This window comes from Myotis lucifugus, unplaced genomic scaffold, assembly GCF_000147115.1.
Source record: "Myotis lucifugus unplaced genomic scaffold, Myoluc2.0 scaffold_32, whole genome shotgun sequence".
Lineage (NCBI taxonomy): Eukaryota > Metazoa > Chordata > Mammalia > Chiroptera > Vespertilionidae > Myotis > Myotis lucifugus.
Genome location: NW_005871080.1, coordinates 2,142,327 through 2,154,889, shown reverse-complemented (window position 1 = coordinate 2,154,889; position 12,563 = coordinate 2,142,327).

Below are 12,563 nucleotides of genomic sequence, written 5' to 3'. Positions count from 1 at the left end.
GACTATAGTTTAAAAAAAAACTATGAAAAAATTCCTATGCACACTGCACATATCTTATTTTGAAGTAAAAAAAACAAACAAAACAGGAACAAATACAATATTTGTATTTGTATGTGGCCCGCGGGCTATAGTTTGAGGACCCCTGGTATAGAAAGACAGTGGAAGCTAAGCAAGTGAGAAAGTGATTCTTAATAACTGGCGAGTATAGTATTTACATGGACTTCATATAGGAGGCTAGGCTTTGAGTCTTAACATGTAAGGCCATGAAAGAAATGGTAGGAAAACATTAAACAAAAGAAGAAACTGAGTCCAAAACAGCTCTCATTTATCCCACATCTAACTTCCTGTGATTTCCGATTTGAAATCTCAAGCTATTTTTGTATATTCACTCTTTTTCAGCCCCCCAACTCTGAGTCATATTCTTTATGTGACATACATATATTGGATGGTATGTATATATCCAGTGCTTTAGACACACCCAAAAATGTGATGCCTTTTTGAATAAACTGTAATTCATATCAACTTAGGCTCCAGTCTGTGTTAGATATGTTATGCTTTTATGATGCTGAGCTACTACTTTCTACGTATTCATGTGATATTATTTTGGCTCTCCAAAGGCAACAATAAGCCTTAAATATAAGATCCATAGTTTCAGTCCCTTTCCCAGCTTGTCCAAAAGTTAGTTCAATTCTATGTTTATCTTAGGAAACTAATTAAGAAATAAATGAATTTTTAGTGAATAAGTAAATTACAAATAGAATACATTAATAAATAAAAATGTATGGAAGGGGGGGGGATCAAGGGAAAGAGACCCAGGACAGCTTCTTTCTGAACAGCTGACAGATTGACCAATAAAAATAACTCTAAACACCTTCAATTTATCCCTCATGAAAACCATCCTTGAAGAATTTTCACCCTACACATCATGAGCTATGCCCTAAGGATATTGCCTTCAGTTAAGCAGAGCAGTCACAAAGACTTCCCCACATGCATTTTCAAGAATATCCCCCTTTCACCATTTTTAGATGGCATCTGCCTTCGACATGAACACTAGAATGAGAACACTGCTTTATATATATCCAAATTGCATTGCATGTATATTATCAAAAATGCTCCTGAGAGACAACCAAAACACACTAATTAGCATAGAACACTATATACAAACTATATTCTAGGAGAAATATTCGTAACTCACATCATGAAGGTTTAGTTTCTCTAATATGTAAAGAGCTCCCAAGATTGAATACAAACTAACACCCTAATAGCAAAGAGACCAAGAAGCTTCCTCCTTTCTTTGCCCTTTATTTCCCACCTTTGTCTGTTGAGAGGACCTAGAAGCAGGGATCCCAAGTAACAAAAAGAACAAATAGATTCCAGATCTTAGTTTCTAAATGCCATTCTGCACTAATGATACCGGAGTTTTGTAGAGTAATTATTGGTTCTGGGACAAAGACAACAAAAATATAAGCTGATCTTGCAATATCATTTTGTATCAGAAAGTAAATGAATACTCAAAGAATGATGAAAAATGTCAAAAGAATACAAGAGTCAGCATAAAACGTTTCCATTGGTCAAGACTGGAACAATTTTAGCATCAAAATAAATGATAATTGAAATAGATAGTCATACTTTGAGAAAAATAGGAATTCACTAATTCATACTGCTATAAATAATATGGTACTTTTGTATTATATCAAATTGGCTAATTTGTGATTGCATTTCTCAGAATTCCCTTCTCTGCACAGTTCTGAGTTATCATGACCCAGAATTGACATTTTGTACAAGATTTTTCAAGACAGAAGTAAATAAGCAGCAGTATTTCTTTATGCTTAAAAGGTCAGTGCAATGAACAAGATGCTGCTGTAAACCACTCACATTGTTGCTTATCTTGTCTTATAAGAAGAAAGCAACCAAGTCTGCTAGGTCTTTGATATCTACCCATCAGGTACCTAGACAGATGCATGTTTAGCTCCATCGTGAAAGGTACTGGCTTCTCCTGTCAGATATTCCATAATCCAAGGTGGAAGCCTGGAGGTGATAAGAGACTAAGGTGGACTCCATTCTATCCCCATTGGTTCTAGCGTGTCCTTACCTCCCTCACTTCATGTACATGGGTGGGCCCTTTGTGACTATCTGCCCAATAATATTCAGATTCCAGCTCCAGACACAGAAACAAAAGACTCACAGGACTATGTAATCTGCTTCCACATTGGTAATAGGTGATGCCCTGACAATAAATCCTTTGTACTTCTCTATTTACACCCTGATTGACAAAATTACATGAATGAATGAGTGAATAAATGAATGAATGAAAAGAAAGAGCTTTATGGTTTAATGAAAATTTTAAAGTATCTCCCTACAACATACTTAATTGTTTTGTTGGGGTGTTTGTTTGTTTTTAATTTTAAAAAGATTTAAAGAGAGGAAGGGAGAGAAAGAAAGAGAAACATCAATTTGTTGTACCACTTATTTATGCATTCATTTGTTGATGATTGTATGTGCCCTGACTGGAGATCAAATTTACAACCTTGGGGTATAGAGACAATGCTCTAACCAACTGAACTACCCAGCCAGGGCCTTAATTATTTATTAATGATCACAAATCCTTAAGTAGGTTTACAGTGAAGAAGTCTGGAAGAAACTGTGTTCACCAAGTAATGAAATTTAACATTACCATTAATAGAAAAAAACTTACATTGCATACCTCCTTATAAAATATTATGAGATAAACACAGCTTTTGAGGGAATCCTGCTGAAGATGAGAAAATATCAGACAAATCCAAGTTAAGGGGCATTTTATAAGTAGCTGGCCTGTAACTTCCAAAATGTTGAGATCATAAAAGATAAGACTGAGGAACTCTAGAGCTTCGAGAAAACTAAAGTGACTTGACAATCAAACACTAGAAAATACATGACACTGTGTAAGCAACAGAAAAAACTTAATACAGTCTGAGGGTTAAATGATTATAATAAAGTTACATTAATTTCCTGATTTTGTACTATGACTAAATAGGAAAATGCTTGTTTTTTAAAAAATGTACACTTAATGAGTGTCATGTCTTTATCTCATTCTCAAATAGTTTACCATATATAATAATAGGTCTGTGTATACTTACACATGTATTAGATTAATCAATCAATCATATTTACACATACCTATGGGGAGAGAGAGAACAATGGAAATGAAAAGGCAACTATAACAAAATGTTAACAATTTTAAAATATGGATGGCCCTGGCCAGTTTGGCTCAGTGGATAGAGTGTCAGCCTGCCAGCAGAAGGGTCCTGTGTTCAATTCTGATCAAGGGCACATACCCAGGCTGTGGCCTCGATCCCCAGTAGGGGGCATGCAGGAGGCAGCCGAACAACGAATCTCATCATTTATGTTTCTAATGCTCTCTCCCTTCCTCTCTGAAATCAATAAAAATATATTTTAAGAAATAAATAAAATATGGATGAAAGATATACAGAAACTATTTTTCACACTGGTTTTGCAACTTCTCAGTAAATTTGAAATCATTTCAAAATAAAAAGTAAAAAATATATGTGTAATAGGGAAAGGTTAGGAATAGATGCTACACAGAAAAAAATAAAATTATCTCTTATTTCAAAATATTCGTACTTCACTCATATTAACACAAATAGATATATAATACTTCATCTCTCACATAAATAAGAATAAAAAACACCGAGGACCAGGCTGTTGGTGAAGCTGTAGGGAGGTAGCACGAGCTAAGTATCTTCTGTGTAAGCCTCTGACCCCACTTCTCCACCCTGCTCTGGACCTCAGGCGGCATCAGGGATGTGGTTTGCCCTCCGGCCATCTGTCAAGTCTGGGCAATGGGTGATAGCAGCAAGACAAAGAGGGCGGATGAGAGTACGGTCTGAATGTATGTCCCCCAGGTTTCTTCTCTGAGGGTTTGCTTCTGGCTGGCTCTCCCTGAGCAAAGATCACAGCCCCTTAAGGTGGCTCTTTCCACACATCCTCTTTGTCTTTAGTACACGTGTTCCCACCCTTTACCTTTTCATGTCTAGTAGTGATAACTTCACTCCTTACCAGCCCTGGAATATCACAGCATGTCTTGGGGTTCTTCTACATCCTACCTATATTTTATAAACAGTCCATTTATTCAATTTTCTTCAAATAACCCAGTTGATCCATCTATTTCCTGCTGGACTCCTAAGGATACATTGACATCCTCAAGCATTTATAGACATGGTAACATAGTATAACTTTAGTTGATGGAAATTAAGCAATATTGATCAAAATTGTAAATTCATCAGCCCATTGGCTCAACACTTTCAAATCTAGATACTCATTATACACACACATATACTATCACCATACAAAAATACAAAAATTCATCAGAGCTTTGTTTATAATATAAAATATTGGAAACCTCTAAATATCCATTAATAAAAGACAGTCCTAAAATGGAATATTTTGTATCTACTGAAAGAATGAAACAACTTTTTATATATGACATGATATTCAAGGTATAATGTTAAAGAAAAAGAGAAAAGCATAGAACAGTGTATTATTATGCTTCCATTTGTGTAAAATATGTGTGCATGTTGATTTTATATATATACATACACATATAAATAGACACAATCATCATACTGACATAAGCTTGTATATGCTATGTATGCATAGATTATCTGAAAAAAGTTTATAAAATGACCATCAACAGTGGTTATATTTAGGAAGGAAACAATGGCTGGAGGTGATATGAGAAGTGTCACAGGTGATAAACTACTAACCTTTATTCTTGGAATCTTTGAGTTTTATACTGTGTACATGTGTTACCTATTAATAAAATAACTGAAATTGAATTTTGCCTGCTAGAGCCTACATGGACTTCTTTTAATGTACATGGGTCGGGGGAAGAAAGCCATCAGATAAAATCACTGATCAACTTTAATTCAATTCAGGCTATTTTAATAAGAAAAATCCTGGGGCCTCAAAAATATGAATCTATAGGTAAGGGGCTGAGGTTGACTATTTGTGATGGGACTGTGGAAATGAACCCAGTCTTCGGGCTTACCCCGCTGAACACAGCTTGGTGGTGCAATGACCTTTCTCTAACAGGTGCATTATACAATTTCAAGTACAGCTCAGTGTATGCATGTGTTGATTCTATGTGGAAGACAGGGGTGAGGTAGGAAAGTAGAAACAAAAACACCTAATAGATACAACACTGAAGCAGAAGATATTTGAAGTCTGGAAGATGGTAATTATAGCACAACCCAGAAAAACCATCCATTCAAGGCAGGGCACCAGCTGAATGGGTTGGGAAAGTAAGAGAGGTATGAGAGTGGAGCAGTAATCAGAGGGTGCGTTTTCCCAGTGGGAGGAGGCTGGCATAAGGAAGGCAGAGTGGCGGAGTCCCAGAGTTGAGCTGAGTGACATTCAGGTTGGGCACTAGCCTGTCTGGAACTGGAGCATGGGCCTTGTCGAAGTGGGGGAGGTAGGACTTCATAGACACACAGGTCCAACAGGAACCCCCTCTAATGGCAGTGAGACCACACTGCAGGCCCACCTCTGTGATTCTCTTGCAGAGAAAGTATTGGTTGTTTCAAGCAGAACAACAGGACAAACAAGGAAAACTGCAGTGGGGCTGGGTCCGAAGGTAAGCTGAATCCATAATTTCAACAAAAGGATTGTAGGAGACAAACACTCATGAAATGTTTCTGCAAATGGGAACAGATGCAATGTGAGCCGCACTTAGCAGTGTGGTAGGGATTCAGAGAAGGGAAGAGAAGCAGGCCATTTTCTAGACCCAAGAAGTGGTATATTTATCATTGCTAATTACTCTGAAAAAGGTTTAGTCTATGTAGTAAACAACTCATACTCTTATTTTTTGAAATTTATCATTTCTCTCCCTTGAATTTCTTTTGCACACTTTTGTTTTTCTGCCTCTTGGGTACCAACAAGGGCTGAGCTGGTCAGAAAGGTGTAAAAGTAACCAGAGGCATGGACACATGGAATAAACTGGAGGGAACCAGAGGGGAGAGGTGGGGGTGATTGGATAAAGAAGTTGAAGGGATTAGCTGAAGAACATATATGCATATCCGATGTACATGGAAAAGAATGTGGTGAAGGCCAAGGAAGGGGGAGGCCAGGGTAGGTGGAAGTGGGCAAAGGGGTGGGATGGGGAAAGTCTGCAGTCATGTCAACATTAATCTTTTAATAAAAAAAGAGTAAAATTTATTATTACAGCAGGAAACAAAGTAATTTTTTTTGCAGTTATGATCAGCATAGGTAGGGAAAGATATACAACAAATAGATGCTCTATATCAGGAAGCATTTTCCCCTCTGAGTTCTTTCTATAAACAATTCTAAAGTTCATTTAATAGTGCTTGTATGTCACTTTTCCCAAATCTTGAAAAGATATACATGAACATACCTAAGAAATACAAGATTTAAAGTCACTAATACCAGTAGTTTATGAATGGCTAAAAAATTAAATGATTTTTCAGACAGAAGGATAAATCTAAAAAGTAAATTAAAATTACAACTTAATACCCCAGAAGATAAATTATAGGCAAAGCCACGATGAGAGCCATACCCACCTGACCACCCCTATCTGCAAATGCCCTCACTACACTTTTCTACTCCAGTTCCACAGACATCAGGTTACAAAAATGGGATACAAACTCAATATTCAGGTTTAACACTTTAAATGAAGACATAGGGACCTTTTCATCCACACACACCTTTTTTCTCAAAGGACAAAAATATTTGCTGGTTCGCAAACAATTTTTTTTCCGTTAAAAACATTTATTTTTACCTGGGATTCTGGAACCTGTCAACAAAGTAAAAGTGAAAGCCAGAAGGTCTCAGAAGCACTGTACCTAAAGCAGAGGTGCTAAAAATAACCTTGGTGTCTTATCCTCCCCTTCCCCCTTTCATTTAGAGCTATATCTAGAAAACTTACTGCCCAAAAGGATATAGAGGTTCAAAACCTACCAATGCTTCCGTAAAAACTGCATTTTGATCTGTGAGTGCCACCTTTTAAAAAAAAAACTTTATAGGCTTATTTTCCTCATGACAGTTTCATTGCATTTGCTGGGTTGTAAACCATGTAAAGCTCAGCAATAAAATGACTGCAATCTGTACAAGTAATAGCAAGCATGTCTCATAAACAAGATAAGTTGTGCCTTGCCAATATTGCTACACTTCATAAATATGAACTCAAGTCTGTTTTGTGTTTTCTAGATCAGTAGCATAGTTTTATTTTAATTAAACACAACATATAAAATATTCATCTATGAAGCAAACATCATTGTTTTTAAAAGATTTTATTAAATTGAATTATACTGCTCTTGCCATAAAGCCATGCACAAAAGAATCATTCTGCATTTTAAGTGGATTGATACAGTTCAAGTGTCCATCAATTAAAAACTATATTAGGAACTCAGTGATGCTACCATGAATAAATGAGCTATTTATATGTCTTGATAATGTAAGTGCTTATGTGAACTCATTCCAATTTCTAAACACCAGGCATTTCAGCTGTGCTGGTGATTAAGAAATTATAATATCTACAGAGGAAAGGTAGATGCTGCCAGAGTCATTTCATACAGCAGATTTCAGTGTGTCATTTTATCAGGGACAAAATTTGTTGTCATGTTTTATTAGACCAGATCCAGATAACTTCGATAAGCCAAATGAAGAGCCCTGGAAGGTGATTTCTAGTCAAAACCTGGCTTTATAAAGGAAAAAGCACAGAACGAGAAATGAAGAGATCGGTTTTGTTCTAAGCTCTGATAACTAGCCAGGAATCAGTTGCTTCTTTGCAGTCAAAGGGAGCCATTTTACATTAATCTCTAACTTGCAGATTTCATAATTATCTCCCAAACAGACTTTGTGGGTGGCCTAAACTGGGAGGACTTTAAAGAAAAAGAGTATAAAATTAAAAATACCAAAATAGGCATAAAAGTGAATATTTCCTTTGAATGAAAAAAGAAATCACAGTAACTAACTAGTCTTTTGAGATCCCTTTAGGTAAATTCCAGAAAATATTTACATAAATATGCCTTTGCTTTTCAAACGGACCCCTCCCACCCATGCTCCACACATCTCTGCGCTGCAAGGCCAAGGAAAGTGGGGGGCCTGAAGCTACAACCTCGTTCACAGTAAACCTGCCACTGTTCCAAAATGAGCAGAAATCCGTATCACATTTTATGAGTTAGTCAGAAAGATTCTGTCCAAATTCTGCCTTTAGGGTTCTCCTGTTTGCTCCATGAAGTTCAATCTAATCCTTCATTTTACATTGTTTCCCCTTCTAAAAACCCATAGTACTTACAATCTACCCCACATACCGTTCCATTACAAGCATGACAAACTGTCTTAGGATGTCCACCAGTGTTTCAAAGGTTATCTTCCCAGAGAGAAGAAAATGGAGGCATGACTTTTCTTGTTATGCTCCACTGTAACAAGGGTGGTTTTTATTATAACCAAGTAGATTGTCTGAAAAACTAGTTGATGAATTTCTCAAAGAAAAGAAAATCTCTTATGTATTAATGATATGGAATATTTTAACTTAAATATCATCTTCCCAACTCATACCTTTCAGGTACATTTCAACTTCTCATTTCTATTAAGACTATAAATGCAAAATGTTACCCTGGATTCAAGTGGTAGAAAATTGAAATTTTGGAAAAGAACCAGTAATGTTTTGCCATATTTTACTATAATGGATATAGGCACTTGTAGGTGCTAAAAAGATATTGCCTTTAGAGTACACCAGTTTGAGAATAGCTGTTTCAAACATCCAGTCCCAATCCTACTATAAATCCCATTTACATAAAAAACAAATCACATTTCTTGTGAAAATGTGAAACTTTGCCAAATCTTAAGGGTTCACCTTGGGATAATACAGTTTTTATGGGGAAAGTGGCAAGACCCAGGAGAGAAAGAATGAGAGACATATAAAGAAAAGATCAAGTTTTCCTCTCAAACTATCACACATTTAGCCTCTCCACTAGGAAGGGCATTTCTCAATGCTTTAAAAAAAAAGTATTATCAATGTCCTGGAAGAAAACTATGTACTTACGTGTTTCTCTAGTCATTTGATAGTTACGTGGATGAAACAAATTTGTTTTTAAAATTACAAATGAGTGTGCCTCTGCCTTGAAAGGACTGACATAATTGATCTTCAGCTCAGTTGCCAACGTATGCTTCCCCTGGCTTTGGTCTGAGAGAAGGGCCCTTCAAGGCACAAACTGAAAGCTGACGGTAAAATAAAGACGTACATAAATGATTCTGGATTTGGCACAAGTAGAAAACAAGCATGGGAAAAAGCAGAAAAAGAGAAAAGGGGATGGGATAGAGTACAGGAAAATTACATCACATGTTAGAAAGTGAATGTCCAATAAAACAATGTTGATCAGTTAGAAATTCTGGGTGACAGGGACATCCAAAAGGATCTTTAATATCACAGTTGTTCATATTCAAAGTTTAAGTTATTTGTTGATAGTGGCTATTATGTTATTTCCTCTACCCTTACCATCCTTGTTTTCCATTGTACATACCCACCAAACCTTCAGTAAAATCTACTTCATATATAAATATCTTGTATAAATGTTCTTTGGAAATAATCAAAGATAAGGGTCAACATTTCACATCTTAATTGGCATAGAGAAAGGAGCAAGCTGGAAGTGGGAAGCAAGTATGAAAATTTAGCAGGAAAAGAAACTGGAAATGGATTTGGTTGGAAAAATATACACAACTTAGATTTAAAAATCATGCCCTGGACAGTGTAGCTTAGTTGGTTAGAGTGTCATCTCATATACCAAAAGGTCACATATCCAGGTTTTGGGTTTGATCCCGGTCGGGGCTTGTACAGGAGGCAACTGATAGATGCTTCTCTATCCCCCTCACCCTTCCTCTTTTTCTAAAAACAGTAAAAATATATCCTTGGGTGAGGATTTAAAAAAATCTTGAGGAAGGCATTGTATCTAAATCTTAAAGAGAGTTGGGCAGGTTGTTCTCCAGTAATCACTGTACAAACATATCCTTTTTCATAACCTCTTCTGAAAATGTACATGACATTCCTCCAGTGAGAGGCAAACATCTTTGTTCCCTCTCTTTTAATATGAACCAAACTTAATAAAAATTTCTAACAAATGGAATGTGGCAGAAATGATCAATTTAGCTCCCAATGCTAGGTAATAAAAGGCAATGTAGTTTCTGACTTTTTTTTTCAGGACCCTTATTATTAGAATCCTGCTCCCATGGTAAGTGGAAACCCAGGCCACATGGAGAGAAGTTCCAACAAGTAGATGTTCCAACCATCAGCTGTAGCTTAAGATCCAATTGACAATCAGGATCGAACACTAGGCACCTATGTGAGCAAGTCTTCAGATAATTCCATCCTCCAGCCATTGAGTCCAACTGAGACTTCCACACGGCAGAACAAAGAAAAGGGTTCCCCACTGTGCCCTGTTCATATTCCTGACCCACAGATTCCATAGGCATAATAAATGGTTGGTTTGCACCAGTAAGTTTTGAGCTCATGTTTTACACGGCCATAACCCCTCAATTTGGGTACCATTGCAATTTATTCTCTCTGGTCAGTCAAGCCTATTGACTAACTCCATGAAGAAGAGATGAAAAGAATGGATGTGAATGGAACTACAAAATGGTATAATAGTGGGTGTTAAATAATGTTAACATTGCATGTTGAAATGTAATATTAATGATGTTAACAAAATGAAACCTGGAGGCAGTGTAAACAGTGCAGAGTAGGTGAATAGGTGGGGAAAAGGCTACAATTTATGTGTTCATTCAATTAACCAATATTCAACTAAGACAGAGAACCAGGAAGTAGATTTAGTTGCTTTTATCTGATTCCTCTATGACAAATAGTTTTCCAAGTAGAATTCAAAGAAATATATTGACTAATTTGATTAACTTAAACATGTTAAAATGTGTGTGTGTCTGTGTGTGTGTGTGTGTGTGTGTGTGTGTGTGTGTGTTGTGTGTAGAGAGAGATTTTATGTCAACTTAAAAGTACTTGTAAAAATAAAGGAGAAAAGACTGGGGAATAGATTTATAAAAAATATGAAAAGGTAACAAAAGATTATAAAATATCTTAATATATAAAGAACAACATAGAAATTGTCATGGAATGATTTAAAATCCTAGAGAAAAATGGTTAAGGGATGTGAACATATAATTTATTGCATACAGCAACAACACACATACATGCAAAATTTATCCTCACTAATAAACAAAGAAAAGTAAATAAACTAATTAGAATAAAATGATGTACTTAAGAAAGTAATATAGTGATAGGAGAGCTCTCTCCTATAATACTGGGATAAGCAAAAAGGTCTCCACATTTCTAGAAAGCAGGCCATGTGAAAATATTTCTTAAACATGCTTATAACTCTTGGCAAGTCATGAAGTTTCCGGGAATCAAAATGAAGGAGAAAAGATGTTCGCTGAAGTGTTTATACATGTATCTGTACTAAGAGAAAGCTGGCAGGGTCAAGGGCCAGCATCCAGTCCTTGCCCCACACCTGTGTGATGAGGACTGTCCTGATGCTTTGGGCCACAGCCTCCAAAGAGCTGCTCATGGGAGCTGACTGGAGACAAGAACAGGATGATTTGATTTAGAAATCTGAACCCTAAGATGACAGATATCTCCAAACACAAAAGCTAATCTAGGAAGGAATAAAGTCCTCCAATAGGGCTCTTCTCTCCTCTCTTTTGCTCCAGAGTTTTTGAATTTTTTAATGATAATATGAATTTATACCAGAAAATCCTGCAGTTTAACAACTATAAAAATATTTTTTCTAAATGTCATCCAGGAGGTGAGTGGGAAGAGCCAAAGAGATTGCACCCACCCAGATTTGAACAAATATTTGCTTGAATAAATCTCGCATCTTTCAAGAATAAGTAAATAGAAAAACACCAACCATATCAATAGGGGCCTCTGAAAAAATCAACAAACCAGAGAAAATGCAAAAGCAATTTTCTTATAAAATAAACTTTCATGTTATAAAAGGATATATTCAATAAAGAAAAGTTGGAAAATACAGGTAAACAAAAATTAATAAACTTCACCATCTGTCCTACACTAGAAAAATATGATTGCACTTTTAAGAATGTCATAAAACTTGAATGGAGTAATTTCAAAAGAGTAAAATTTTATAAAGTATCTATATTGTGTTCTCAGAAAAGTTTCAAAAAGTATAGATTATCTGATACAGAAAGTTAAGAATGTAAAGAATATATTTATAAATAAAGAGGTGACATAACATCAGGAGATATAAAAAGGAAGATATAAAACAAATTAAAAATCTAAGTAAAAAAAAGAGAAGCAAGCATTGAATGAAATTTCAAGCATTAAAATCAGACACAAACGTGCATAAAGTTTTCTCAGGAATATAGAGCGTTAGGTTGAAAACATTTAGACAAAACAAACAAAAAGAAGCTTCTGGCCAGGATGCAGCAAAGGGGACCAGCTTTACCCTTTCACATGAAATAGCAACCATAATAACAACAAAAAACAAAGTATGTGGCATAGTGGTTTGCAAGCTCCTTTACAT